The sequence below is a fragment of the Haliaeetus albicilla genome, chromosome 17, assembly GCF_947461875.1.
Source record: "Haliaeetus albicilla chromosome 17, bHalAlb1.1, whole genome shotgun sequence".
Classification (NCBI taxonomy): domain Eukaryota; kingdom Metazoa; phylum Chordata; class Aves; order Accipitriformes; family Accipitridae; genus Haliaeetus; species Haliaeetus albicilla.
The window spans coordinates 15593024-15618811 of record NC_091499.1 but is presented as its reverse complement, the minus strand read 5'-3'; the positions used below and the strand labels follow the sequence as shown (position 1 = coordinate 15618811).

The window sequence follows — 25788 nt, the reverse complement described above, 5'->3', positions numbered from 1 at the left end:
CCCTTTTAGTATCAACAACCTGTTTTCTTTCTGCAGAGCTCTCTTGCCTTCTAGGAGTAGCACATCTGCTGAGGTAAAGATGAGAGGACGGAGCACATGTTTTCCTCTGCAGAGCTTATGAATAGGACAGATTTTCAAAAGGGATGTAGCTTTTCATACATCTTCAAAAGCTGCTCTTTTGGGATATATGAAACTAAGTAATCTCCTGCTGTCTCACCATGTATTAATCGTGGCTAGGTTCTTGCAGTCTTATGTCAAGACAGCAAGATTGGAGCTGTGAGGCAGGAAAGAGTTTTAATTCTGCTTTCTGTGCAGGTTAGAGGGAACTTCAGTACAAAAAAGGATCTTTCAGTAGCCTTCCAGCACAGGGAACTTGTCTTTTAAACTACTTCTTTTTACTCAAGGAGAAAAGAAAATGATGTTTATATGCGAGACGTGTGTACTAAGCTTACAAAATGGAATATCTTGTTTCTGTATTGAAAAATGGAGTTAAGCCTCAAGTAGCCATAAAACAGGATCAAAATGAAAAAGTTTAAAAAGGCGGCTGTCTCACCTTGTTTCATATAAGCATCGTGCTTTCACGTCTGAGATTGCATGAAGCGTCATGTTTCACAGCTCTGTTCTGGAGCCCCTTTCTAAACACAAGTTTTCTGGTTCTTAATCAGGTGGCGCCAGTGTTGAACTGACGGCAAGGGAGGCCTGACCAGGGCAGGTGAGCTTCAGGTGCAAATGGATTATGGCACTTGAGACTGTGGCAGTTGTATGCCTGATGTGCTATTAGCAATCAAAACACTGTGTCAGTACCTGTTCTTATTAAATCTGTTTCAAGCAATCTACAAGTCTAATGAATTCTGTAACCTTTCACGGTTTAGGTACTGCTGTGTTGTTACCGGAGCTAAGTGTTTTCTGCTGAAAAAAAACCCCAGAAAACATGGATTAATTTCTCTTAGAAACTCAACATTAGTTTTCTTAGTCTGAAACAGAGGCTTAGATTTACACGAGGCGACAGCAGCACATCTCCTGCAGCGTGCTGGAGGGAGCGCACTGCGGGAGCTCCTGCGGCTCTGTGGGGTGGAGTGGGGTTTGATGTGTGTGCTGCCAGAAGGAGAATTTAAAAAATGAATCTGCCAAGGTGGTTCTTCTATGACTATAGTGCAAAATCCCCTTTGGGCGTGGGTTGCTTCAGTTGCTGAAGTTCTGTCCTTGGGTGAGGTGTTTTGGCCTCCTGATGGGAGTAGTGCTGCTGTATTATCCAGGAGAGAAGTGACTGGGGACAAGGATAGACCCTGTAATCATCTCCTATAAGGTTTCCTTGCATGGGAATGGAAAACTCAAGGCGTCCTGCAGGACTAAGGCTCTTGGGCCACTACTTTTTAGAAAGCTGAGGGAGGTGATGGTGTGGCTGGAGAAATCCTACCTTTGAAATGGTCACCCAGCGGCAGCCGCACCTGTGAGCTGGGTTCACCCAGGGAATACGGGATCCCACTGCTGATGAGCTGCAAATAGTGCTGGTGAAAGCTAGATTGGGTCCTGCCAGGGGTTGCTGTAAGTGGAAACCTGACTGTAAAGTCGCAGCTGGGAGCTCTGCTTATGTGAGAGATCAGGGCTCTGCAGAAAGGACAAGGGCGCTGGCGACTTGGGTGCAGCTGGGAGTGCAGAGCTGGTTATAATTGCCTGTGTTGGCAGATGGAAAAAGAGATAAAGATGAAGTCTTCTGATTTTCTCTGAACTAAAGTACTCCCTGTTATTAATTGCACAGGGCTTTGTTCCCAGGAAAACCAACACAGCGCAGTTTGTGACTCGGGCAGTTTTGACTCTACCCAGGCCAGACGTTGGGTATGAAGTAGGGGCAGAGTGCTGTAAGCCTGGGTGGTCAGAACCATGTTGAGCTGCTCTATGGACAGGTCCATTGGGAGTTGTACGTTGTGTGCATGTCACACCTGATTGTCTTCTGTCTTGGTCTCTGGTGTTTGCAGCAGAGCACTGTAGCCTAAAGGATGCCACAGGCTTGATGGTTAGGTCTCCCCTCTTAAAGTGGGGATGTGGATTTGCCTCCCCCTTAAGGTGAAGTGGAAATTGAATGTTAGGTAGGAGTCTAGCTTAGCTGTCTCCATGCCCCCCAAAAGCTGGAAACTATGGATCTCATTTTAGTTGCGTAATTCCTCCGCATCATGAATTTCCATCATGAGCACCAAGTGGAGCAGAGCTCAAGTCCCTCTTGGTGGGGCTGAGGTGGGGAAGTGGTGGGCGCTGCAGCACGGTGGGTGCAGGAGGGGCTCGCTGCTGCTCAGGGAGGGAAGCCTTGCTTGTTCCTTACCACTCCGACCCCTGTTTCCAGCGCTATGGCCCACTACAGCCCACCTCCTCTCTTTTTGCTAGCTCAGGCAATTGGCAGACCACGTTATGAGCCACTTTAATTCACTAACGTAGCAGAAAACAAATCAAACCAGCTATATTTAAAACTGAGAAGGAGAAACCGTCTTTACTGTTGTCAGCATCAGTGGCTGTCCTTTGGTTGGAGCCAGCATCTATTCAGCTTACTTCTATTATCAGCCATGTCCACCGGAGGAAAGAAGTTATTAAAACTGGGTATGTTTTTTGTGCACAATATAGGGGGGAAAAACCTGAACATGCAGAGGTACCAAAATTCTTCTGTGAATTTTTGAAATATATTATCCCCAAGTTATTTGATTTGGGATGGGAAATGTATTCTAAATCCTCTTTTTTATAGTGTAATAAAATATTTTGGCATGATGGTATGAGAAGACATTTATTTCTAAGAATAGTTCAAAATGAATGCAAAACATTTTGTTCAGGCACCAAAGATATCCCTTGCTTTGCCAAATAATGAGGATTTTTTTTTTCCTTTTGTCCATCTCGAAAAGAAATGCTAAATGCTAAGACTTTTGTTAAACAAAAGTTTGTCCCATCCTAGTTACTACTATTCCCACCCTTTACTAAATCCAGTCCTCCCTCTCCCCCCGCTACTTTGTTGATTGAGTATCATCTGTCACATTTCTAGTCCTGTTTCATAGATAGGCAATTAACTGTGTAAAATGAGTGAGGCTGATTTACTGTCTACCTAAAGCTACAGTGAAGCTGGAATAAATTGAAAGTAAGTGCATTGAATAGCAATGAATAAAAGCAAAGCAGGCTACTGAAGATGTCTTTAGGAAGAAATAATGCCACTCTATTGGCTTTGCTCCTCCACAGAGGAAGAAAGTGGGAATAAATTTCATACTGTGTTCTGCCTTTCTCAATTAGCTGTCACCAGTTGAAGATTTCCTGTGTGGGAATGAATTCACAGTTGTCGTCACTTAACAAAGATAAATTCTATCAGCTCACTTCTGCACATGCAATACTTCAATATTAAACTTTTTTTTTATATTGCAAAATTCTCATTAATGTAGCACTTTGAGAAACTGAGCCATTTTTCTTGTGACTCTCTTAATATGTCCCTTGACAATTAATCATGGTTTCTTAACCCATTTGAAAGAAATGTACTATTTTGTACATTTTGAGTAGAAATTATTTTAATTTTACCATGGATGCATAGCTGTGATTAAGAGCTGAGAAGATGCTACAAAAAGCCAGTCTGTTCAACAAATAACATAAATACTTGTTTGTGATGTATAGGCTCCATGACATACATCATTCTTTAGCCCCCAGAAAGTGGTGAAACTGCAATGTTTTGGAGACATCCTAAGGAAAACCCTGTAGTTTTACTGACAGAGCACTATAGGAAACCCTTGTTGGATTTTTTTTATCCTCAGAATTTTGTGTGTTCTGTAATTCTGCTGCTATGGAACTTGTTACAGAATTCACCCCTTGCTACAACATCGTGTGCTAGCATATAACGTTTAATTTTGCCAAAAAAGTGTAATTAATTCTCAGCCAAGAACAAACGCTTGAACTGAGTGTGAACCATGCTACTCAAATCCCCTTGAGTTTGCTGCAACCTAAAACAATACTTTGAGAAATATGAACTGCTCCCTCTGTCTTAGCTGCTAGATACTTCTGAAAAGGAAATTTAAAATCTAAATGTAAAAAAAAAAGTCAAAATGCAGAACATGATATTAATATAAATTACATAGGGCTTTTGATATGCTCTTACTCCTTTCTGTCTTGAATTTAGCCCAGACTCTGACAATTACTTTTTTCTTTTTTTTTTTTTTTTTTTTTTTTAGTTTTTAACAATGTGAAAGGTTTTTGCTAAAATAACCTTTTGTCCTTGATGAAATGATAGCACCTCTTTTGCCTTCCCCTGCACGGATCACCTCTGCTTCCCAAATGAGGGAGGAAAATGGTAGACAAATAGATTCAAATGTCAGGTTGAAGAATGTGTTGTGAAGGATTTTCAAATGCTACATCCTTTCTACACCAGGCACTAGACACGGCTACGTTGCATTTGTGCAGTCTTGATCAAAGGTTTTTTTCAAGTGGAAGACAACTTGACTCTGAACTAACTTTACATGCTGCTGGTTTCAAGTTATTTCCATGATAAGGAAAAATGATTACTTAAAGAGATAAAAATCCAGTGTGCACTCCAATTGGTCAAAGTGTTTCTATGGTTGCAAAGCAGTATCTAAAGATCCAGCTGAAAAAACGTGGCTTAAAGATGAGAAACAGCTTATCTGTTGCATCCCTTCACTAGGTACACTAGACAAAAATGGAATTCCAGGCTGCAAAGGAGATACAGGCAGATGGTTTTGTTGCTGAATGCTTGGAAATAACCCCTCTCCCCAAACAAAACTTTTTCCGAAAGCCCTGCCAAGGCCATATACGCTGCAGGTGGCCTCTTCTTTTGTTTTATGTTGTTAGCTAGCAAAGCTTTTACGTGCCCTCAGAGATTTATAAGAATATCATGAGATTTATGCAGGGGGAGCTCAGGGGACCTGATTACATTGTTTGGGAAGGTGACTTACCAGGATGCACCTAAATGTAAACTATGAAAACAAGAATAATATTTGTTTTGGCTGTGTTCTGCAAGGACACTTCACCCCATAGCTTTTAGAGAAGTCATCACACAAAGTATTATTTAATTTACTGCTATGTTTTTCTCTGGTTTACCATTAGGAATAATATTGTCTTATTTTTTTCTGAGGTCTGCTAGCAGCAGAGTAGGAATAAAAAATTTATAATATGAGAAATTAATCTTGACTTTTCCTAGGCATGCTTTTTTACATGTGTCTCTTGCCGTGCTACAATAATACGTCTATTTCATGTTTTAATTTTACTTACAAAATTGCAGATCATTAGCAGCATCTATAATTTCTGTAATACTTTCAGAGCTTGTCCTTAGTCCATCAAGGTTATACAAAGGCAGTTGCACTGGAATAATGAGTACTGGAGTCTTACTGACCTGCAGGAGGTGGATGACAGTTGTAACAGGAGCTGGGCAACCTCCAAGTCAAGTGCAGCTAGCCATCTAGGCATTTGGGATCTAATGGTTATAGGGGTGAGGAATGATCTTAGGGGAGGGAGAAGAACTGAGCATTTCCTTTGGGAAAGAGGCAAACTGCTTGCTACATGACAACATTTGGCATCATGTTGTAAACAGTTTTGAATTTGTAGAATCGCAGAATAATTTAGATTGTAAGGGAATAATTTATCTATCTTGTGCAGTTCAGCTTTGAATAATTCCAAGGCTGGAGATTCCACAACTTGGGCAACACATTCCAGTGCTTAACTATCTTCATGGGAAATGTAATTTCTTTACGGGGAGGCAAAATTTCCCATTGCAACTTGTGACTGTTATCATTGCTGTTCTGCTACACACCTGTGGCAAGAGTGCCTCCGTATTGCCTATGCCTGGCCAAATGTCTCTCGGCATCACCAGAACATTAAAAATTATGGGGAAAGAAACTTGATTCCATCCATCTATGCTTTACTTCTTTGCTTGGAATGTTGTCCTTCTGATTCCTGTTCCTACTGGGAGCTAACTCTGCCACATCATCCGTAAGACATGAGTGGAGGGAAAAGGTACTGAAATATAGCTTAAAAGACAAAGGAATTGTTCAACAGAATACAAACATACAATTTAAGGATTATTCCTGCAATAGTAACACCATCATTCTTCCTGCCAGCCTGCGTGTTTTCTCTGTATATACTTGGTACCAGGCAATGCATTTGTCTCTGGAAAGCAGCAGCCAGGGCTGTGGGTAGGAGTGAAAATCCAAACAAAACTTATCCCTGTTTTTTCTCTGTGGTTTACTAATGGAAAGAATAGTGCCTTATTTTATTTAATAAACAGTAATGTAGAAAAATTATATGTAAGTTCACAACTGCTCCTCTTCCCTTAGCAATTCCTCTGTAGTAACGTTTTCTGGTAATGAGGTTACAGGATCCACATTACAATCAGAGCACTTTATGAAAGGAAGTTTCCATTTATTGCATGCTTAAAAAGATCCGTAGTTGTTACTCATTTTCTAAGGCCCCAAACTTAGTGAAATAGTTGGAAACAAGTCTGTTATAGATCAGCTTTATAACTTATGATGCTTTGATTCTTTGTTTTGCTGGTATTGATACATAGGCACAAGTGAGTTGACATTTTACATTCAAGTCTCCCCCGTTTTCACAAAGATACCACACAACAAATTGCACAGTTTCTTAATGCTGCAGGTCTACATCAGACGTATGAAGAAATCTGGGTGCAGTGACTGACACCACTATGTTTTTGATAGTTGCCTTAGCAGCATACACCAAATTGTTGTCATTGTATCACTTAGACACTCCGGAAGACTCTTTGATGGTTCTGTGGCATATACATGTTTGTCTTTCTGGTAGGTGTTCATCTTAAGTTCAAGTCAGTGATAAAAGAAAGCTGAAAAATTCTGACAAGTCACAAGAGGACTGTGGAAGAACTGGTGAACTCGAGCCTGTGCCAGTGCAGGGGAGCACTGTTACCCTCCTCGAGGGAATGGAACGAGATAGACCCTCAAGTCCTGATCCTGCAGCTTAGATGTGGGAATATTTATTTACATAAATGGTCAGTTCCCACCAACAGAAATGATGCATGTGATCAAAAAGATGCACAATTAGGTCTTAAGATTAGCTCTGAGGCTTCTGTAAATTTCTCAGAAATAAGGCTAGTTCAGTTAAGACTCTGTTGTTCACTTTTTTTTTGTCTGAGGAATGAAAACTATTGAAATACACTCTTCTGTGAAAGTGTGAAGTGGCATCCTGTGAAGATTTCTGAGTAGTAAAAGGCGTGATAGTGCTCTAATCATGTGCTATTGATCTGATCATGTGAGAACACTCTTGAAGTATAGATGATCTTAATAAAGTCAATTAGTCTAACACTCTAGAGACTTCCTTTTAACACACAGTGATATAGCATTATGCTACATTATGAAAACTCTGACACTGTACACCTGGAGTCAGTAAATGACAGTGAACTTTAAAAAAGAGAAAAAAGATACATTGCTTACAGAAAAACATGATTTATTTCTGCACAACGGAAAAAGACATGTACACACACACACACGATATTATCATTTGAGTATTAGTGTCATAGCCAAGATTTTGGGAGCAGTCTAAGCTTACTCAAGTGTGCTAAGCTACATGTGGAAATTGTTCTTTTTTACAATCTCCTGACAGAGACTGTAAAATCTCTGGATCATCAACTTGTGCTGTGTCAGATACTGGCTCTGTTGTGTGGGTCAGTTAGTTAGACTCCAGGTAAGTATGAAGGCCCTTTACCTGTCTGTACTAAGGAAAGCATGACCAGCAGGTGGAGGGAGGCGATTCTCTCCCTCTACTCCGCTCTTGCGAGACCCCACCTGGAGTACTGCGTTCAGCTCTGGGGACACCAACGTAAGAAGGACATGGACCTGTTGGAGTGAGTCCAGAGGAGGGCCACAAAGATGATCAGAGGGGTGGAACACCTCTCCTATGCAGAAAGGCCGAGAGAGTTGGGGTGGTTCAGCCTGGAGAAGAGGCTCTGGGGAGACCTTATTGCGGCCTTTCAATACTTAAAGGGGACCTACAGGAAAGCCAGAGGGGGACTTTTTACCAGGGCATGTGGTGATAGGACAAGGGGTAATGGCTTTAAACTCAAAGAGGGTAGATTTAGATTAGATGTAAGGAAGACGTTCTTCCCTGTGAGGGTGGTGAGGCACAGGAACAGGTTGTCCAGAGAGGCTGTGGATGCCCCATCCCTGGCAGTGTCCAAGGCAGGTTGGATGGGGCTTTGAGCAACCTGGTCTACTGGAAGGTGTCCCTGCCCATGGCAGGGGGGTTGGAACTAGGTGATCTTTAAGGTCCTTTCCAACCCAAACTGTTCTATGATTCTATGAAAGTCAGCCTATTTATGTGTACCATCAACAACTAGAAAGCAGCAATACTTTCATTTCTTTTCACTCATTATAAATAAATTGGATCCTTATCCAGATTTGCCACACAGGGTAGGTATCAAAGATTTGTATAATATTGTTTAGTGTTTAGAAAATATTTAATCATCACTGTAGAGTACAATTTGCATTATTCCCATTTTTCATGCCAACATGATTTGTATGGCAGCCAATGTATGCTAATTAGAGAATCTCCCTAATTAATTTTTGTCAGTGTGGTGCCCCAACATGACTTAAAATGTACAGCTTAATGTATTAAATGTGTTAAAATTGCTTCTACTTCCCATTGTATACCAGGGAGTAATTTGCTATTAACAGTAAGTGTTTACAACAATCTTTAGATGCACATATTCTAATTAAAGTGAACGTGCAACATGTTGGCCAAGGATGAGTCATACTTCATAACAGCTCTACAGGGAAGGAATCTGAGTTGTGTATTCTTCTAAAGCAACGGCCAACAAGAATAAATTGTTTTCTTTTGTGTCAAATGTATTTTGTGTTGCTTATTGCTTGCCTAGAGGATGGATTAGTGAACATGAAAGTACGAAGACTGGGCATACATACTGCATGGGACAAGGGTGGCAGCTGCAATAGAGGGCTGGAGGGAGGGCTATTTGAAAACTTGGTTGATTAGGTTTTGTTGCTAAGCACAAAGCCTACTCTATGTGCATTTTTATCACTCAGGAACAAGGTACCAGCATATGCCATCCTAGTTACCATGGTTTCCATTCAGCCACAGTGCCCTCTCAGAAAAGAAACAACTTTAGTTTTATATTCATTACATATATTCCTTAGGTATCTTAAACCCAGAATTGCAACGTGAATTATCTACGGACAGATCATCATGATTTGGTTCTTGAACGCGACACATAGTTTCCCAGACCTAAAAGCATCTCCTCTCACCCCAGAGAGGTTTGAAAATAAACACCCTCGCAGACACGCCTGTTGTCAAAGAGCGCTGAACCTTTTGAACGTTGCAGGTTATCGATGCACCCTGACAGTGAATGGATTGTGCAATTCCGGCGCCAGATGGTACCGTCACGTCACCAGCGGGCAGTGATGGACCGAGGGCCTGGAAGAGGCTGCCGGGAACCTCCAGCAGCCACCGCTGGCGTCCTGCCCCGCTGCCAGGAGGGCACGCTTCGCCGCTGGGATGGTCGAGGTGAAGAAAAAAGATCCAACGTGCGAGGGCAGTCCTCTCGCAAAAGGAGTAGGTGCTTGTATTCTCGTAAGAGAAGGATGAAGGCGTTTTGAACACAATGTTTATTCTGAAGGTGTCAGGCTAGATCAACAGCTTCTGGTCCCTGCACCTTTCAACAGCTCCAGAAAGCGCAATGCACAGTGACCCACGCTCTAGCAAGGCCCCTTGCAGTCTCTAGCTATATTTAAATCACACAACATTCAGTGTGATACTTTCCTAGGAGAATCTACAGTAATTTAGTTCGGGCGATACAGAATACATGCAAAGAAGCAAAATATGAAAGGGATTAATGCTATCAGAACAATAGCAATGTTCTCAATTTTTTCTGAATTTTCACCGTTTCCATGCAGCCGTGGTGTTCTCAGGATATGATGAACAAAGGTAGCAGAAGCTGGTCTTTAGGTAGCAAATGTGAAATGACATACAAAATATGCTAAGACAGATGGAATAATCTCATTTTTAAATGTCTGTTGAAAGAACCAAGAATGAAATAATTAGTAGTAAAAAAGCAAATTTCGGTAGGCTTCACAGTCAGATCACAATCACTGAACAAACCTCTTTGTGATTTTCTGACCCATCACCATTTCTGACTTCCTACATATCCTAAAATACTTGTGAAATGAGGCTCCAGTTACACTTGTCACTAGAAAACCGCAAGAAAAGACACTCCCTACCCTAATCGTCCTTCTCTCTCCCACCTCTGTAGCTGATTAGAGCTGTGGTAAATCTGTAGTAAATAACTGTTGGAAAATGTTGACAAGTTAATTGGGCTCATAACTGCGAAGGCAATGAGACATTTCTGCAACTGTTTAGATCAGCTTTGTCAGAAGTAAGTCAGTTACAACAGTGACACATTTAATTCTACAAAGAACACATGGAGAATAAATCAACTTTTAGGCTTCAATTACAGTGCAGGAGGGATAATTACTATAGCAGAGCATGCACTTAGAAACAAAAACCTTTTCTAGTGCACAAACACCTGGAACAGAATTACACTGAAAATTAATGTTGAGTATCCAAAAAGTATAAAATGGGAATATTGAATAAAACAGTTATACCATTTCGAGCTACGAGAATTTACATTCTCAGTGGGGATGGAGAAGGGCAGCTTTGAACAGACTTCCAAAACATGTTGAGGTGGTGCTGATCCACTGGGCATCCATTTGTTCCCCAAAGCCAATGAACAATTGTGGAGCTGCTTGCATCTGTCTGTTCCACAGTCCTGCCTGGTAGGTGGATTACATGCATGTGCAGTCTGGAAGGCCTGCTTCAGTTAGAAATGTATATAAATCAGAGCCACTTATAATGATTAGAAGTCATATCAAAAAACCTAAGGTGAGCTTTGAGATCTGGATCGATAGAACTGAGATCTTTTACGTAACTGCCTGGCACCGAATTTTGCCAATTTTGCGTTCAGCTAAGTACAAATTGGCAATTTGTTCTTCTTGCTATGTACATTCTCAGATATTATAAACCTGTACCTGGTTTAAAACTTAGCAATAGTACATAGCGTGCTAATTAAAATGTGTATGACATTTCAAGTCTATCTAGGTAAAATAAACTCAGGCAGGTGATGTGATGAATTACTGAGTTTTACAAAATTTTACCCATTATAAAAGCTTGGTTTCCTTGTTTGGCATGCCACTGAATGTTCCCATTAATCGAGGGCACTTTGGAACAAAGGACATATACATTTGAAAAAAATAGCATCTTCACTTTGGAGTCACCTAATCTGTATGAGTTTGTGGGAGTTTTCTTGGAACACAGAGGGAGGCTGTAACACAATCTAAGTTATTTCTCATCTACAACAAACGGCTATAAAGAGGTAGGAATTACAGTATTATCAGTCCCAAGCACAGAAAAGTCTTGTGTCCCAGTTGCCAAGGATTGTATTACTGCCCTCAAGCATCAGGGAATTTTAAAAGAAATATGGGGTTCATGGGGCTTATTTGATTTACAATTATTGAGTCTGCTGCAGACTTTTAATCTTTTCTTTACAAACATAAGGCTTAGAAATTTCCATTAAAAAAAGATGGCAATAAAGCTTTTACTCCACTAGAAGGACTGAAGGATTTAAAACTTCTTGCAAGAAAAAAAGGTAATATATTCTTTCTCTCTGAGAAAAAAATAGGTGAGTTAATGTAAAATCCATGATAGCTTAATCAGATATTGAGGATCGATTTGGAGGAAGGTTTTCCGGCACATAGTTAGGCATTTTCTTCAACATTGTTTCTTGTAATTTTCACAAAAGAGGAAAACAGACAGTAGCTCATATATTCTGCTATAGATGGAATTATATCCCAGATATCCAGAAACCACACTGCTGATCCAGCATACAGTGGATTATTGTTGACAGAGAATAATTACAATTTTTCTACTCAAGAAGAGATTGCTTTTTAGAGATGCATGAAATAATCCCATATATCATCTGTATACCACTTTGGATTACCACTAAATAAAAGTATTGTATAAATCTACAGTGCTGTTGTTTGTTAGGAAAAGCCCTCAGTAGATTACAAAAGGAGTTTTTGTTTAAACTAACTGATCTTTATTTCTTCTGAATTATTCCAGAGCAAATTATGTCTTTCAATGGTTTATGGTTATTCTGAGTTCTTCCTTTATCTTTATTTTCATACTTCATATAATCTTAGACATGACCACTGTGATGATCTAATGTGATCTAAAATAAACTGATGTAATGTTTCCTTAATTTCCGATTTCTTTGAAATAGAACAGAAGCTTTAGGGAAAAAACCAAACCCACTATTGACCAAATAATTTCAAGTGAGAGGCAATCCTGCACAATCCTTAGAAAATTACCAGAGTGATTTACTATCTTCATGGTTCAAGACTGAGCTCTACTTGTAGGCTGACTGACTGTGGTAAGCTTTCAACCTCTTCTTTAACCAATGTTTATGGTACTGAAAACCAACTGTATTCCCCATGAAGATACTTACAAACTGTGATTTAGTAATATAACAATATCATGCTCTAATGTATATACAAAGAAATGCACATAGTATTAGTCTAGCAACCGTTGAAGAAGGATAGGAAATACCTCTAGAACTATAATTGTCAGGAAAATCACAGGCCTACTCAAAATATCAACTATTCCAAAAGAGATGCTCACAGTAGCTCTAACACGAAACGTGCCCTGTTCATTCTGTTGAGCAAAAACACCCCGGAGGCTGTAGAAGTCATTTTGTTTTCGCACCCTGCAGACTGTTCTGAGACCTGCTGTATCTCTTAAGTACACTGATGTTATCATGTCAAGCTGTGACTGAAACATTTTCTATTAAGGCTGGAGCTAACACTATGATACAATGGATCTTTTCCATTTCTAGCTTCTGTATGTGTCCCTGTAGGCTGGTACTTTGCAATGAAGGCACTAAAATGGCAAACAGGCTTTGAGGAACGTGTAGCTACTGTGCGTTGTCAGTCCTGCAAGCCAGTCCTTCTTTTAATGTATAATTAGATTGTGGAACTCATTGCCGTGAGATGTTACAGTGGTCAAAAGTATAAGTAGATTAAAAAAGAAGTTAAAAAAAACCCAGAACACTGAAGTGAAAGTCCCTGTGTAGCTGTTACACACAGCAATCAGGATGCAACATCTTCTAGGAAGAACAAGTGATTTAGGAAGTCCTTAAGTCACTGACTGCTGGAAACCAGACGCAGTCATTTGGTACACAGCCTGTTTCTCACGCTGCTCCTGTAAGCGTCTACTGATCGCCCTTAAGAAGAATGCACTGGGCTAAAACATGCCAGCATGAGTGCCATGCTAAAGCTGCGTGGTAGCTTTGTGGTTGACTCGCCAGGCTTGAGACATGAATTGGTCAAGGTGTCAAACACCCCTTCGCCAGCATTTCAGCACTCGCATGGACCAGCAGTGCGGTACAGAGGCACCCAAACAGGCCAAGAAGGAATGGGCCTTAGGGCAGCATGAAAGGAAGCATAACAGTTTTTGAGTTATACCCACAAGTCCATATCGTCGATTCGTTTTTCCTAACATCTATCAGGCATTTCTCAGTGTGCCACAGGAAAACATCTGAGAATGCATAAATCTGGAAGCAAAGCATGTTCACCCTGTCCAGAAACGTTGCAAGCTTAGTATTTCAAAGGTCCTCACTGTACCAAGACTATCATTCAGACTGCAGCAGAAATAACTGGTTGCATAGACAGAGCTACTGGGCTGTGTCAAATAGTCACCACAGAAATGGCAGAAGCTGTTGCTGTCCTTTCTTTCAGAGTTCACTTGCCTCTGGAGTTCAGCTTGTGGAATGGCCTCCGTGGGTGCTCCTAATCTACTTCTGCACAAAGTCAGCTGGCATAGTTTAACCTATTGCTTAATGTATTTTGAGCTAATCTTGGCTGACCTTTTGCTGCAGCAAATAAGAAACACTTGTACGAACCTTTCTGCTGGCTCAGCTCTAATGACAGTGCCCTCCAGCAGAAAAGCAGTCATGTCTAAAACTTCCACAGATACTTTCACAAAAGTTGTTTAACACAACTCCACAGCTCCCTAAGAGCTCACTCCCTGCACAGGCAAGGTCTAGCAGAGCAGAATGTGGATTTTCTCCTTTTAATCCCTAAGACAGAGCTGTAGCTATATCCCCACATAGACAGTAGGATTCTCAGACTGCAGAACTCGGGGTTTTTTTTGGTTGTTCTGCACAAGAAAGAAAGACTCCAGGCTGTCTTACAGCCTTCTGATTAAATTGGCAGAGCTGAAAATCACAGATGTCATCTTTGTACCGAAAAGAGTTCATCCCATCATGACTTCTGCTGAAAAGCTGTTCCAGAATCTGATTCTTCTGATGATTAGAAATGTTCTAAATTTCAAGCCTAAATTTATTCATAGCTCTTCTCCCTCCTTGGTGATTGCCATCTCACTGCCTGTGTATTTATAGGCATCAGTCATAATATTAGAAAGGACTTTATATAGAGCAATCAGGAGAAATATGCTTCAGTAAACATGATCTGAAATTGAAAAAAGGATGGTTTTATTTTTCCAAGTTTGTGGGTTAAAAGACATCTTTGCTGTAATCACCTCCTCCCTGCATTAAAAAAAAAAATCGGAAAAAAAAAATCAGAGCTGGCATCAGCTGGTCTATTTGAAGACAAAAAGGGAAAGGAGTATGCTGATCATTAGCAAAAGGTTGATTCTTCAAACATGTTTACTTCTAATAACAGAGTTGCTTTAAAAGGACATAGAGCTTTCACATTAACAATCTTTTTCTCCCCAGTAATCATCATTCATAAGAATAGAACAGTGTCAAATTATTCATTTTTACATGGGTATTTTACTTATTCTTTGGATATTTTACAACCCTCCCTCCTGAAAAAAACAACAGGTAACATCTTCTTTTATTTGCTAGAAAACTGACTCAAAATGTCTGGATTTTTAAAATGCAAAACTAAAACAGCAAAAAGCATTATAAAACATGCTGTCTGTTTGTGCAATTGCCTTTACAGGTGCCCTACATTATTGCTTCATGTGGATACTGAATAGACAAGAACTAATGTGCCAAGCAAAATGTAATATGCAAACCATCTGATCGCTAGAAAGTCATTACTTCTCTCTTTGTCTAAGTAAAATGGGTAAGCAAAAATTTATTTCTTCAGCCTGTATCTGTTTGTTTGAACTCTACTGCAAGTCCTTCAAGCCAGAGGGTGCATCTTGTACAGGGTATATGCACACATACACACACAAAAAACTCAGTGGCATGAAGTCTCTGATAACAACCCCCTAACTGCTCACTCTTGGCATTTGTGCATCTAAAAATTAGAGACGAAGTTAAGAAAAGAAATAAAAACCTATGAAGATTGCAGGAATGTTTAAGGAGTACCCATTCCCCTCCTCCTTATCTACTCAGCATGGAGATCACCAGCCACAAAGCAAGCAGCTGACTTGTCTATCGCAGGACTCAGGTACTGCTCCAAAGATAACTCTGTTTTGTTCTTTCTGCTGTCTTCCTATCTAGAATCTACATCTACAGCATTTTCACCTTGTCTACCACATACCAAAGATATGTTTGAACTTTTATTTAAATAAGAATTCCACTTCGCTCAAAGTAGAGCTGTTCCTTTGGAAGGCCTAGAACACTGCGACCGATAGACATATTCGTATGTTATACAAGAGATTGTAAAAGTAATCATTCATGGGATTCAGAATGAAATTCTGAACCTGTATAGGTTAACATCACTTCTAAAAATTAACACCACTATTTAATTGGCTAAATGAGTTGGCTTTCTCTGAAGCATGCAGATTGTCACATAGCATTGCTAGATCTAATGACCAGATACACCTCACAAAAGAAACGTTAAGAGTTTTTCAGACTGAAGTTCTCTGAAATCACTGGGTGAATTTGTAGTAGCATTCAAACAAAAGGCAAAAAAGGTGTTTGGCATCATCTGAAATGGTAGTGAAAGTGCATCATTTTGCCTCAACTCTAGTGTAACTATTGTATCCACATTTTGAATGCTTTATACAGTTCTGGTCTTGTTATCTGGAAAAGGACATGGTAGAGTTAGGGAAGATACAGAGAAGACAACTGAAATTATTAAAGGGATTAAAGGGAGTGGCTGCCTTATGAGATCAGACTAAAAAATTTGAGACTTTTCAACTGGGAGAGTGCTGTGGTGAGATTTGTTCAAGGTTTATGAAATCATGAAGGTGGCCAAAAAGATACATATGGAACCATTTTTCATCAAATCGCAGAGTTTGGCTCATTTGGCAAAATTAGTTTAAAAACAGATTAAAAGAACACATTACTTTACAGAGTGGCTAGTGAATTTCTGCACTTGCTGCCAAAAGGTGTTGTGGAAGCAGATCCCAACAGCAGGTTCAAAGAGGAACTGGACAAGTTCATGTACAACAGGTCCAAAAATGGATAGTAAAAGGACTAGGCAAGGATCTACCTTCCTAACAGCCATGGAAGCCAGGGGAGTACAAGGAAAAAGTCCTGAAGAAGGTGGCAAAGCTTGTGTACACTCTATAAATAGTTTCTCCTACTGCTGCTGTTTCTATTTGCTTTTTTGTTTAGGTATGTATTAGCAAAACCTTGAAGCCCCCCTAGGGAGGGAGGAGGCTAAAGGTAACAAAAGCAAGGAGAAAAAACTGAAGTACAGTGAACAACAAATGAAAGAAAGGGAAGAGTTACAGGATTGAAAATACAGAGAGAGGGAACCGGAGGAAGGCATGTAGCAGAGAAACCCTGACATCAACCCGCCACTTCTGGAAGGTTAACCGAGGAGCAGGTGGATGCTGCCCAGTGATGCTCTGCCTGGAAATGTGGGATGATGATGGAATGAATGGACACCAGTCCCACAGTCATCAGGATCCCCCCACCAAGCTTCCTTCTTCTGGTGACATGAATAACCGACAGGGACAGGGCCTGGAAGAGGTTGATGAGGAGGTCCTGCAACTTGGAAGGGCCTTGGTTAGGGAGTGTATAAATAAAAAGTTGAGAGGAAAAAGTTCAGCTAGGACTTCAATGAGAATTTCTGGAGGAGAGGCCGCAGCCTGCCTCATCTGATGTACACTCAAAGTACCTGATGTGCATCAGGGTCTCTTGCCGCTACAAGAGAAAAAAAGGATCCCCCGTCTGACCCCATAGGGCATTTCCTGTGTTCATGTGTGTTCTTCGACACCTTCTTTCTCTCTGAGCAGTATGAGTTGTAAAAGCCTCTGTCCTGGTTTCAGCTGGGATGTAGTTAACTGTCTTCCTAGTAGCTGGTACGGTGCTATGTTTTGAGTTCAGTATGTGAAGAATGTTGGTAACACACGGATGTTTTCAGTTGTTGCTCAGTAGTGTTTAGACTACAGTCAAGGATTTTTCAGCTTCTCATGCCCAGCCAGGGCACCTGACCCAAACTGGCCAACAGTGTATTCCATACCATGGGACGTCCCATCTAGTTTAGGAACTGGGAAGGGGGGGGGCAGGGATTCGCCGCTCGGGGACTGGCTGGGTGTCGGTCGGCGGGTGGTGAGCAATTGCCCTGCGCATCATTTGTACATTCCAATCCTTTTATTACTACTGTTGTCATTTTATTAGTGTTATCATTATCATTATTAGTTTCTTCTTTTCAGTTCTATTAAACCGTTCTTATCTCAACCCAGGAGTTTTACTTCTTTTCCTGATTTTCTCCCCCATCCCACTGGATGGGGGGGAGTGAGTGAGCAGCTGCGTGGTGCTTAGTTGCTGGCTGGGGTTAAACCACGACAGCCTCCACAGGTGAAAGTCACTTAAATTACTACTGCTGTTCTAAAAATGGTAAGGCATATTTAGGACAAAGGGAACTTAAAAAGAATTTGGAAAATTAGCTAATCCCAGGTGTAATTAAAATAAGGTAGTATCTTTTTTTAAAGAGAGAACTGAAAATTATGTCCAACACCACAGTAAAATTTGTATATTCTTATTAAATCCACTGAATACGAAATTTTGTTTTAAACTCACTATTTCATGTTCATTCTTTGCTGAAGTTACTTACTAATTCAGAGAAGGGAATTCCAAACCAGATATTTCACAGTGGTAAATTGTTTGCCTTAGTTACTCTAATGCTCTCTTTCAATGATAAGTGAGTTTTTCACCATTATTTTTAGTTAACTGGAGGATCTATGAAGCATTTGTCATTGGTTTTGTTACAGAGGTCACTTCATAACATTAGGTTCATGGGGCATTGCCTTTGGTTCTGAATAAAAAGAAATCAGATTTTTTTTTTTAATAAATAATATCAATGTTGTCCATCTTGATTTATAGCATCTATTAAAAATAAAATTTTCTGGTGAATGAATGGCAACAGTTTGAACATGATGCACAGAATTAGATTTTGCAATACCGAATTTGTAACAGCAGAAAAGAAAGGTGCCTTGTGGCAGAAGTCCTGTTCTGTTATGCTTTTTCTAGAGAGTGTCGTTGCACAAAACACTGGACATGTTCAGACACTGCAGTGTAGATAGATAGTTTCCTGCATTAAGACATTGGAAAGTCATCCCAGCTAGATTCACTAGACTATAATGTAAGGACCCCAAACTGTTTGCTGAAAATAAAGCCTGTTATTTAAATTCCTACGTTATCAGTAAAAATAATTGTTTTAAAACCAAAGATATCAATACATACCAGAAAGGTTCTACTGAAAATTGGATCTAGTAACTGGAGTAGATAGAAATCTAGTCTGAATGTGACAGAATAGCAAATTTATAACACCAGACACAGCGGGCATCTGGATGGGGGAAAGACTACACTTCTTTTATTACACCCTCTGCATGGAAGCACAGGAAACACTAAACTGGGGGGAGGGAAGGGCAGAGAGTAGGGAAAGAAGTTTATCGTTTCTCTCTAGGAAGTCCATGAATCAAGATTTTTTGCCCCTGGTTCCCGTTTTAAAGAACAGAATGAAACAAAGGTCATGTCAAAAAGCGTATATCAACTTTAGTAATACTGGACATAGCCTCCCTGCCAAGACACCAGAAAGTGTCCAGCACACTGACTACAAGGGGAGGTTCTCTTATGGGAGAGTCTAAATGAAGAGAAGTGTTGTGTCAGTCCTTTCTTAAAACTGGGACATGGGATGAAGATACATAGTTCTCAGAGCTGAGTTTCAGGGGCAAAATATCACTTTGGAGACTATTCTGTGCCGCGTCCTCCATTTCCACAAGCTTCTGAAATGATTGTAATTGCTGAAGGATTTTAGTTACAGCCCAGACATTTCAGGGTCTTATAGATTGGAAGTTGAGTGCTGAATTTTCTTGAAACATTTTTTCATGGCGATGTGGCTGGCACGCAGATGCAATAGAGCTTTGGTTTACCTTGCTTCAAAGGCAAACAGTAGCAACTGAAGCAGCAAATGGTCTTTGAGAGGAAGGTGAATTTATGAAGTTTATTGACCATCTTTTCATTTTTGTAATGAGAAATAAAAGAGGAATGACTTCAATAGAAGTCAGATGGCCAAAAGAGAAGACAAGAGACACTGAATGCATGGTGATACCTGAAATTACATAATAAATGATCTCATATTTGTTTGGCAATGACACAAATTTTGCTCAAATGCTTTCTTTCTCTCTCTCTCTCTCTTTTCCTGTCAGAATAAAAACAGGATAGAAAACACAGTACTGAAGCTGTGAGGAAATGCCTAGTTGATATTTGCCCCACTGCCAAAGCAGCTCTAGAGGACCTCATTTTTCTAAAGAAAGGTGTGAAAGCATTTTCATCCTACATTTCAAACTCAGCTCCAGTTCACAAGCCTTCTGCATCAATTCTCAGATAAATGTCATAAATTTCCATTTCAAAATAGCGGTCTGTTTTTTCAGTATAATCCTTACTCACCCAGTCTTTCTTCACTCACGCCAGTTACTGTGGTGAGCTTGCTTGCATTCCACATATGGGCAGAACAAAGTACTTGTGTAACTTCAAGCACAGGAATAACCCCACCAAGGTCAGACCTTGGTACTGTCCCTTCGTTATTATGCTATGCTGTGTTTTTTTCATGTTTTCAAATTCATTCTATTACAAAGAAAAAGCAGGCAAGAAGGATGATGAGGTTGGGGTTTTTTTAATGTTGGATATACCAGAAACCACATTTTGAAGCCTTCCTTTTCTTCAGGGCACAGAGTTCAGAGGCAGCCTTGAAACTGAAGACTCTTTTGGAGTTGTATACAACTAACTGCTTAATAAAATAAGTGCAAACATAAGATCTCTCAACATTTTATTTTTGTTCTACTACTGTTAAAAAAAGAAATAAAAAAATCTAACAGCATCATTTTATCATCCGTGTTCAATGTTTCAAAAAAGCAGACTTTTCCTTTTGGAGAAGTCTTCCCTGATACTCCCACCCCAACATTGCTCTTTGGCCTGTTCTGTAAGAAAAAAAAATCTGAATTTTAGATTAGATCTGAAGAAAAAAGGTTGAACTTTAGTAAAAACTGAAGAGCAGTCATGTTATATCCTGATTTCCCTTCAAACAATACCAATGGTTTCACAAAAATGTCTGACCATTTGCTCTGAGTTTTCACATACTATATTGAAAATCATCACTGAACAGAGTTAAATATCATAAATATGAATAGAATAATCAGGAAAAGTCTAAATAATGCTGAAATGCTCATGTAGGATGCTTTCAACTGGCGGCTGTTTCAAGAATTCTGACAGTTGCGCACAAAGCGAATTAGCATAAGCATTATGTTACTTATATTGAAATAATAGTAATAACAATTTAATGTAATCAGCACAGTGATGAAGTGATGAGTCATTGCTCTAGGAAAATGACCAAGGAGTCTGGAAAAGGCTAACAAATACTATAGTCAATGAAGATTCCCTGCTGTTGGTATTATACTGGAATTAATGAGACCCGTCTCCACTGTTACAACAGTAGACATAAAGAGACACTCACCTTCAAGGCCTTGTTTGCACTGAGGCATTACTTAAAACAGATCAGTTCTACTTTACCGGACTTAGCACAGTTTGGAGCAGTAAAGCGTACCGGCAATCAGCAAGTTGACCACTGTGTTGTCCAAGTCCCTCCCTGGTAAACGAAACAAAAATGCCAGTGTTTCATTCAGCATTGCTGTTCCATGCTGCATCATGGGGAGAGGCACATACATTACTGCTACTGCAAGAGATGGGGGAGTTCTGGGGGTGGGGGGAAAAAAAAAAAAAAAGCACAGTTCACATCTGCTAATTAAATTTAGCCTCTTTGTGGAACCTGCTTTTGGAGTGAGGTAATTCAGAGGATCCTTGTTTGTACAATAGTATTTTCTCCTAACTTCTTCCTGCGCAAGTCCTGTTTTTCCCTGCTTTTTTTGGGTCTGAATGACTAAGCTTTTCTGCAGTCTTTTCTCAAGAAAACCTTTTTTCTTCTGTCCAATGAACAGCTGGAATAACTAGCCCTTTGTATTTTAAGTTATTCATTAAAGTTAAATGGCTTTCTCTTCAAGCTTGTCCTAGGGCAACTATTATAAGGTTAACCTTTCTATAGCTGTGAATCCAGATAAGTTTCTCAATTTTCTCTGCACCCAGCCAGACACAAATATGTATGAATATGCCTTTGCTATGGTTCATAGTTGTTACCTCAGTACCTATTCTGATTTCCCAAAGCAGCACTGAACATCAAGGGGAAAAAGGTTACAAGCCACAAAAGGCAGTTTCAGAAGGGCAGAGAGAACCTCATCGTTTGGGTTTTTTTGGTAAGACAGATAGTGATCCTCAATACAGTGTCCCAGATACAGCTAGATTATTGTAGTTATTACAGGAGTAACAAAAAAACCCAAACCAAACCCCAAACCAGTCAGTTCCCTACAGAGCAATCCTGTGTAGCAGAGTCTTTACCCCAATGACATATCCCCACAGATCACCATCCCTGCTCCACCTGGAGCCTTATAAAGACTCTCCCAAATCTGGGGTGTTCTTTGGCAAGCTCACCAAGATAGCAGGTTCCTTTCTGCTTTAGTTTCTCTTTTCAAATTACACTCCTTGAATGCTTTCCTAAAGCTCCTTTCCAAAACAAAGAAGAAGGAGATGTGAAGCTCATACCAAAAAGAGAGGGACATTTACACAAATCCATTGGGTACAATTAGGTAGATCGAGAATTAAACAACTTCTTGTATCCACTGCTATTTGTAGTTCCTTGCTTTGGCAGTAAGAACCAGACATTGTTAGGTTTAATTACTCAAAAAGACCACTATAGGATTATTTTAAAATGTGTTGTTGCCTCTTCCACAAGATGGAGTGCAGTGACAACATCTGAGGATTTTCAAATTGAATCAATATATCATGTCTCCCCTGTGCTAGAAAAAGCCTTTAAAGACTTTAGCCAACCACAGCAAAACAAATCAGAAACCCCCGTGAGGCAGTTTCTCACTGGTTAGGTATGCTTATTTCAGACGGGAGGAGTTCAGAGTGCATCCCAGGAAACAAATAGAGCCCACCGTTTTTTTTCTTTCTACACTCAAAATGAGCAGTAGAACTTAACAGTGATTTTCCTCTAACGGGAAATTACAACCAAAAAAGTGCTCACACCCACTTGTTAAAGAAGATGTAAGAAAAAAGAAATAATTTTTACTTGGTCAAGAATTTTTAAAGCAGCCAGAACGAATTGCTTCCTCTCTGGATTTACCTAGTGGTTCTCAACCATAGCCTTGTGGGTGCAGGACAGCTGAACTCAATCGAGAGTTGTACTTCTCAAAAGTCAAAGGAATACCAGTGGATGTAGCCGCTAACGTTCTGCTGGCATCGCATCAGCTTCATGCTTAAGAGATCCATTTGGGAGAATGAGAAGCTTCCTTTTTCTCTTCTCTCATGTTCTGAGTTCACTGCGAGCAGTTGTGATCTGACGTAGAGACCTGTTAGCCGGCAATCAGGTAAATGCAGTTTGAATAGAAAAAGGGATTGTGAAAGACTCTTCCTGGTTCAGACATCAAGTTCTGTAATATAATATAGAGTTTTCATATCAGTTTACATCCTTGTAAACCTGATTAATATGAGAGAGTGAGTCTTGCCACGTAATAACGTATTTTAATTACGAAAATAAAACGACTAGCTAAGGCCACGTTGAGCTACCCTGAACCATGTAGACTTTGGCCTGAAGTTACTAGCTATTGCCTTGCGCTTCTCAGCGGTGTCCACGATACCCCAGTTTGGAGGCGATACGGCCGCCAACACCACGCGCCGCGTGACCTCAGCGTGGCAACTACAACCCGTTCGGCAAACCCTCCTTCTTACCGAGTTAGCTACGTGGGCAACGAGGAGACATAAGGGCTCCTCTCGGTCCTTAAAAAGCAGCCGGCACAACTCTGTGTACACCGAGACACCAACTCTTCGGGTACGCGAGGACTGCAACACCACCAAGCGCGTGTGGTGCTCGTGCCCCTGCCTGGCAGGGGGCTCGGAGCCCCTCCGCGTTCGTTAATCCTGCTTTCGGCACCTGCGCCACCTGGATTTTTACAAGAGCCGCCTCCGACTTCACCCCAACAGCCTGCTCCACGCGTGAGCGGCCAGAACCGCACGCACGGAGGCCCCGCAGAGCAGCTGAGCCCGGCCCGAGCCGCCCCTCTGCCCGCAGGTGCGGCGGGCCGCGCTCGGAGCGGGGGCGGCGGGTCGGGGCCGGCGGCGGGTCGGGGCCGGGCGCGCCGCCGGGGAGCTCCCACCGCCGCCGGCCGCCGCTCGGCCGGAGCGTGCGCGCCCCCGGGAGGCGGAGCCGCGGCGCGGGCGGGGCTCGGGGGCGCTGCGGCGAGCGGGACGGGCGGCGGCGGCGGCGGGGAGGAGGAGGGCGGGAGGAAGGGAGGCGCTGGCTCGCCTGCCTGCTTCTCCGTCCGGCGGTTCCGCGGCGCTGCCTGTGCGGCAGAGCCGCCGCCGAAGCAAATGGGGAGGCGGCGCTGAGCGGGCTGCCCTCCGGGGGAGGGGGGCGGCCGGGGGCAGCGGCGTGGCGGGCGAGTAATGCCCCTCACTTTCCTGCTTGCGCTGCCCTTCCTCCTCCTCCCGCTCCCGGCTTTGAAGCTTTTGTTTTCCCCGTCCGCTGCGATGCCAGGAAACTTCCCGGAGGGATGGGCTCAGGCCGGGCTTGTGCAGCGCTGGGCTCCGCAGGGCACCGGCCACGCCGTGAGGTGAGGCGAGCCGAGGCGAGGCGTTGCGCCGCGGCCGGCGGTGGTTCCGCGGGGCTGGGCTGCAGCTGCCCCTGCTCCGAGGCGGGGGGGCGGCGGTCTGGGCGGCAGCAAGGGGGTAGAGTTGCAGCGGCGACGGCCGGGAGCCCCGCACGGTTATGCCGGTTCCCCCAGCCGGGGTCCCGGGGGCGGGGGTGAGGCGTTCCAGCCCCGGGGGTGGGGGTACGGACCCGCAGGGGTCCTGCCGCGTCCCGCGGCCGTGCCCGTGGGCTAGGCCGGTTCGGGGGTCGGCGCCCCGAGGAGGCTGCGCGGGCCCTGGGCGGCCGGGCGCCCCCTCTGCCGGCGGAGCGGCGGGAGCCGTTGGCGGGCAACGGTCAGCGGCGCGCGGGCTCGGCGGCGGCTGAGGGGAGGCGGCGGCGGGAGTGCCGCCAGTCCCGGGCGGGCGCCCTCGGCCGCGTCCCGGGGCCGTGCGGGCAGGCACGGCCGCCCGTCGGGGAGCCTGCGGGGGGTTTCCTCCTCCGGCGGCGGCGGCGGGGGCCGGGTGCGGAGGCGGCGTGTGGGGGCCGCGCTTCCGGCTGGGGCTTCGTCCCCGTGGCTCTTGGAAGCTCTGCAGCCGAAGGCCGGTGAGGGAGGGGTGGATGGAGGCCCCCTTCCTCCCCGAGGCGGGACACTTGGTGAGGGACAGGGTGGGGCTGGCTCCTTTCTGTCACCTGCTCTTCAGACTCCTGACGGCGCGAAACTCCTGATCGGGGAGACCCTGCCGGTGTCAGGTACCGTGTGCGCGTTGCTCCTGATGTGTGGGGAGTCGCTCCTGGGGAAAAAAGAGGTGTCTCACTCGAAAAATAGCAGTTGTTTTTCATCTGCTTAAATGAGCATGTAATTTTTATTTGGGTCTTCCACATGGTTTTCTTCATACTTGATTTTCAAAAGTCAGACGGTACAGTGCAGCCTAATATGTATGTAAGAAAGCGTATCATAAAGTTTTCCTTGTAAATCAGCAAAAACACTTCCAGGAAAACGGTGGATTTGCATAAAGACCCAAGTAACGTATGTATTTTGAATGGTCCGAGCTAGGTATAGCTGGCAAGTTAGATCCACGCCCAAGAGGGTTGTTAAAATTGTTTATTCTTACTGAAAACATGAATGCTTAAGCGGTGGCAAATGAGTTTTGCACAATGCATTTTCTGTGGGACGTCTTACACATTCTAACATTAGAGCAAAGGCAGCAGAGGCATAGGATTCTGAAAGGAGTAGTTTTAAATAGACCATTTCTAGGTATCTGAAATTGTAAAGAGATTTCAAAGAGTGCCAATAACACAGAATAGCCATGTCTTGTCAGTTGTCAAATGTATTTTAACTGTTGTTTTTGCAGTTTTCTATTGTGAGAACATATTTACCAACATTGCTGTAGCTACGTTTCCAGGATAACATAATAGATTCACTAGTAATTATATTTTAGTCTACAGAAGCAGATTTGGTAATGACTAGTAATTAGAAGAATAACAATTTCTAAATAACTTTCATTTGAAATATTTACTGCCAAATGATCAGCCCTCAGAAACCCAGCTTCTTATGCTGTTCTGCATGACTCATTTATTAGAGAGTAGCCTTACTATAAGAGTGTATTTTAAATGTGTAGAACTT

At 42.3% G+C, this 25788-nt stretch overlaps 1 protein-coding gene and 1 long non-coding RNA gene across 5 annotated transcripts in view; one reads left to right on the top strand and one right to left on the bottom strand.

The window, feature by feature from the left end:
• The window catches only part of LOC138689559 (uncharacterized), a 217290-nt gene extending 193617 nt beyond the window's left edge, over window positions 1-23673 (bottom strand). The window contains exons 1-5 of one of the 2 annotated variants that reach the window (XR_011328432.1): window positions 23267-23673; window positions 22662-22968; window positions 21030-21178; window positions 19877-20053; window positions 8247-10019 (exon numbers count right to left, since the gene is read on the bottom strand). This is a non-coding gene — a long non-coding RNA (uncharacterized lncRNA). Of the gene's footprint in view, window positions 1-8246; window positions 10020-19876; window positions 20054-20939; window positions 21179-22661; window positions 22969-23266 lie in introns of both variants that reach the window. The other variant, XR_011328431.1, reaches the window with a different exon arrangement.
• A 97-nt stretch (window positions 23674-23770) lies between these two features.
• The window catches only part of GPR63 (G protein-coupled receptor 63), a 377175-nt gene continuing 375157 nt past the window's right edge, over window positions 23771-25788 (top strand). For all 3 annotated transcript variants that reach the window (XR_011328428.1, XM_069804902.1, XM_069804901.1), the window contains exon 1: window positions 23771-24147. The gene's annotated coding sequence lies outside the window, so the exon portion shown is untranslated. The remainder of the gene's footprint in view (window positions 24148-25788) is intronic.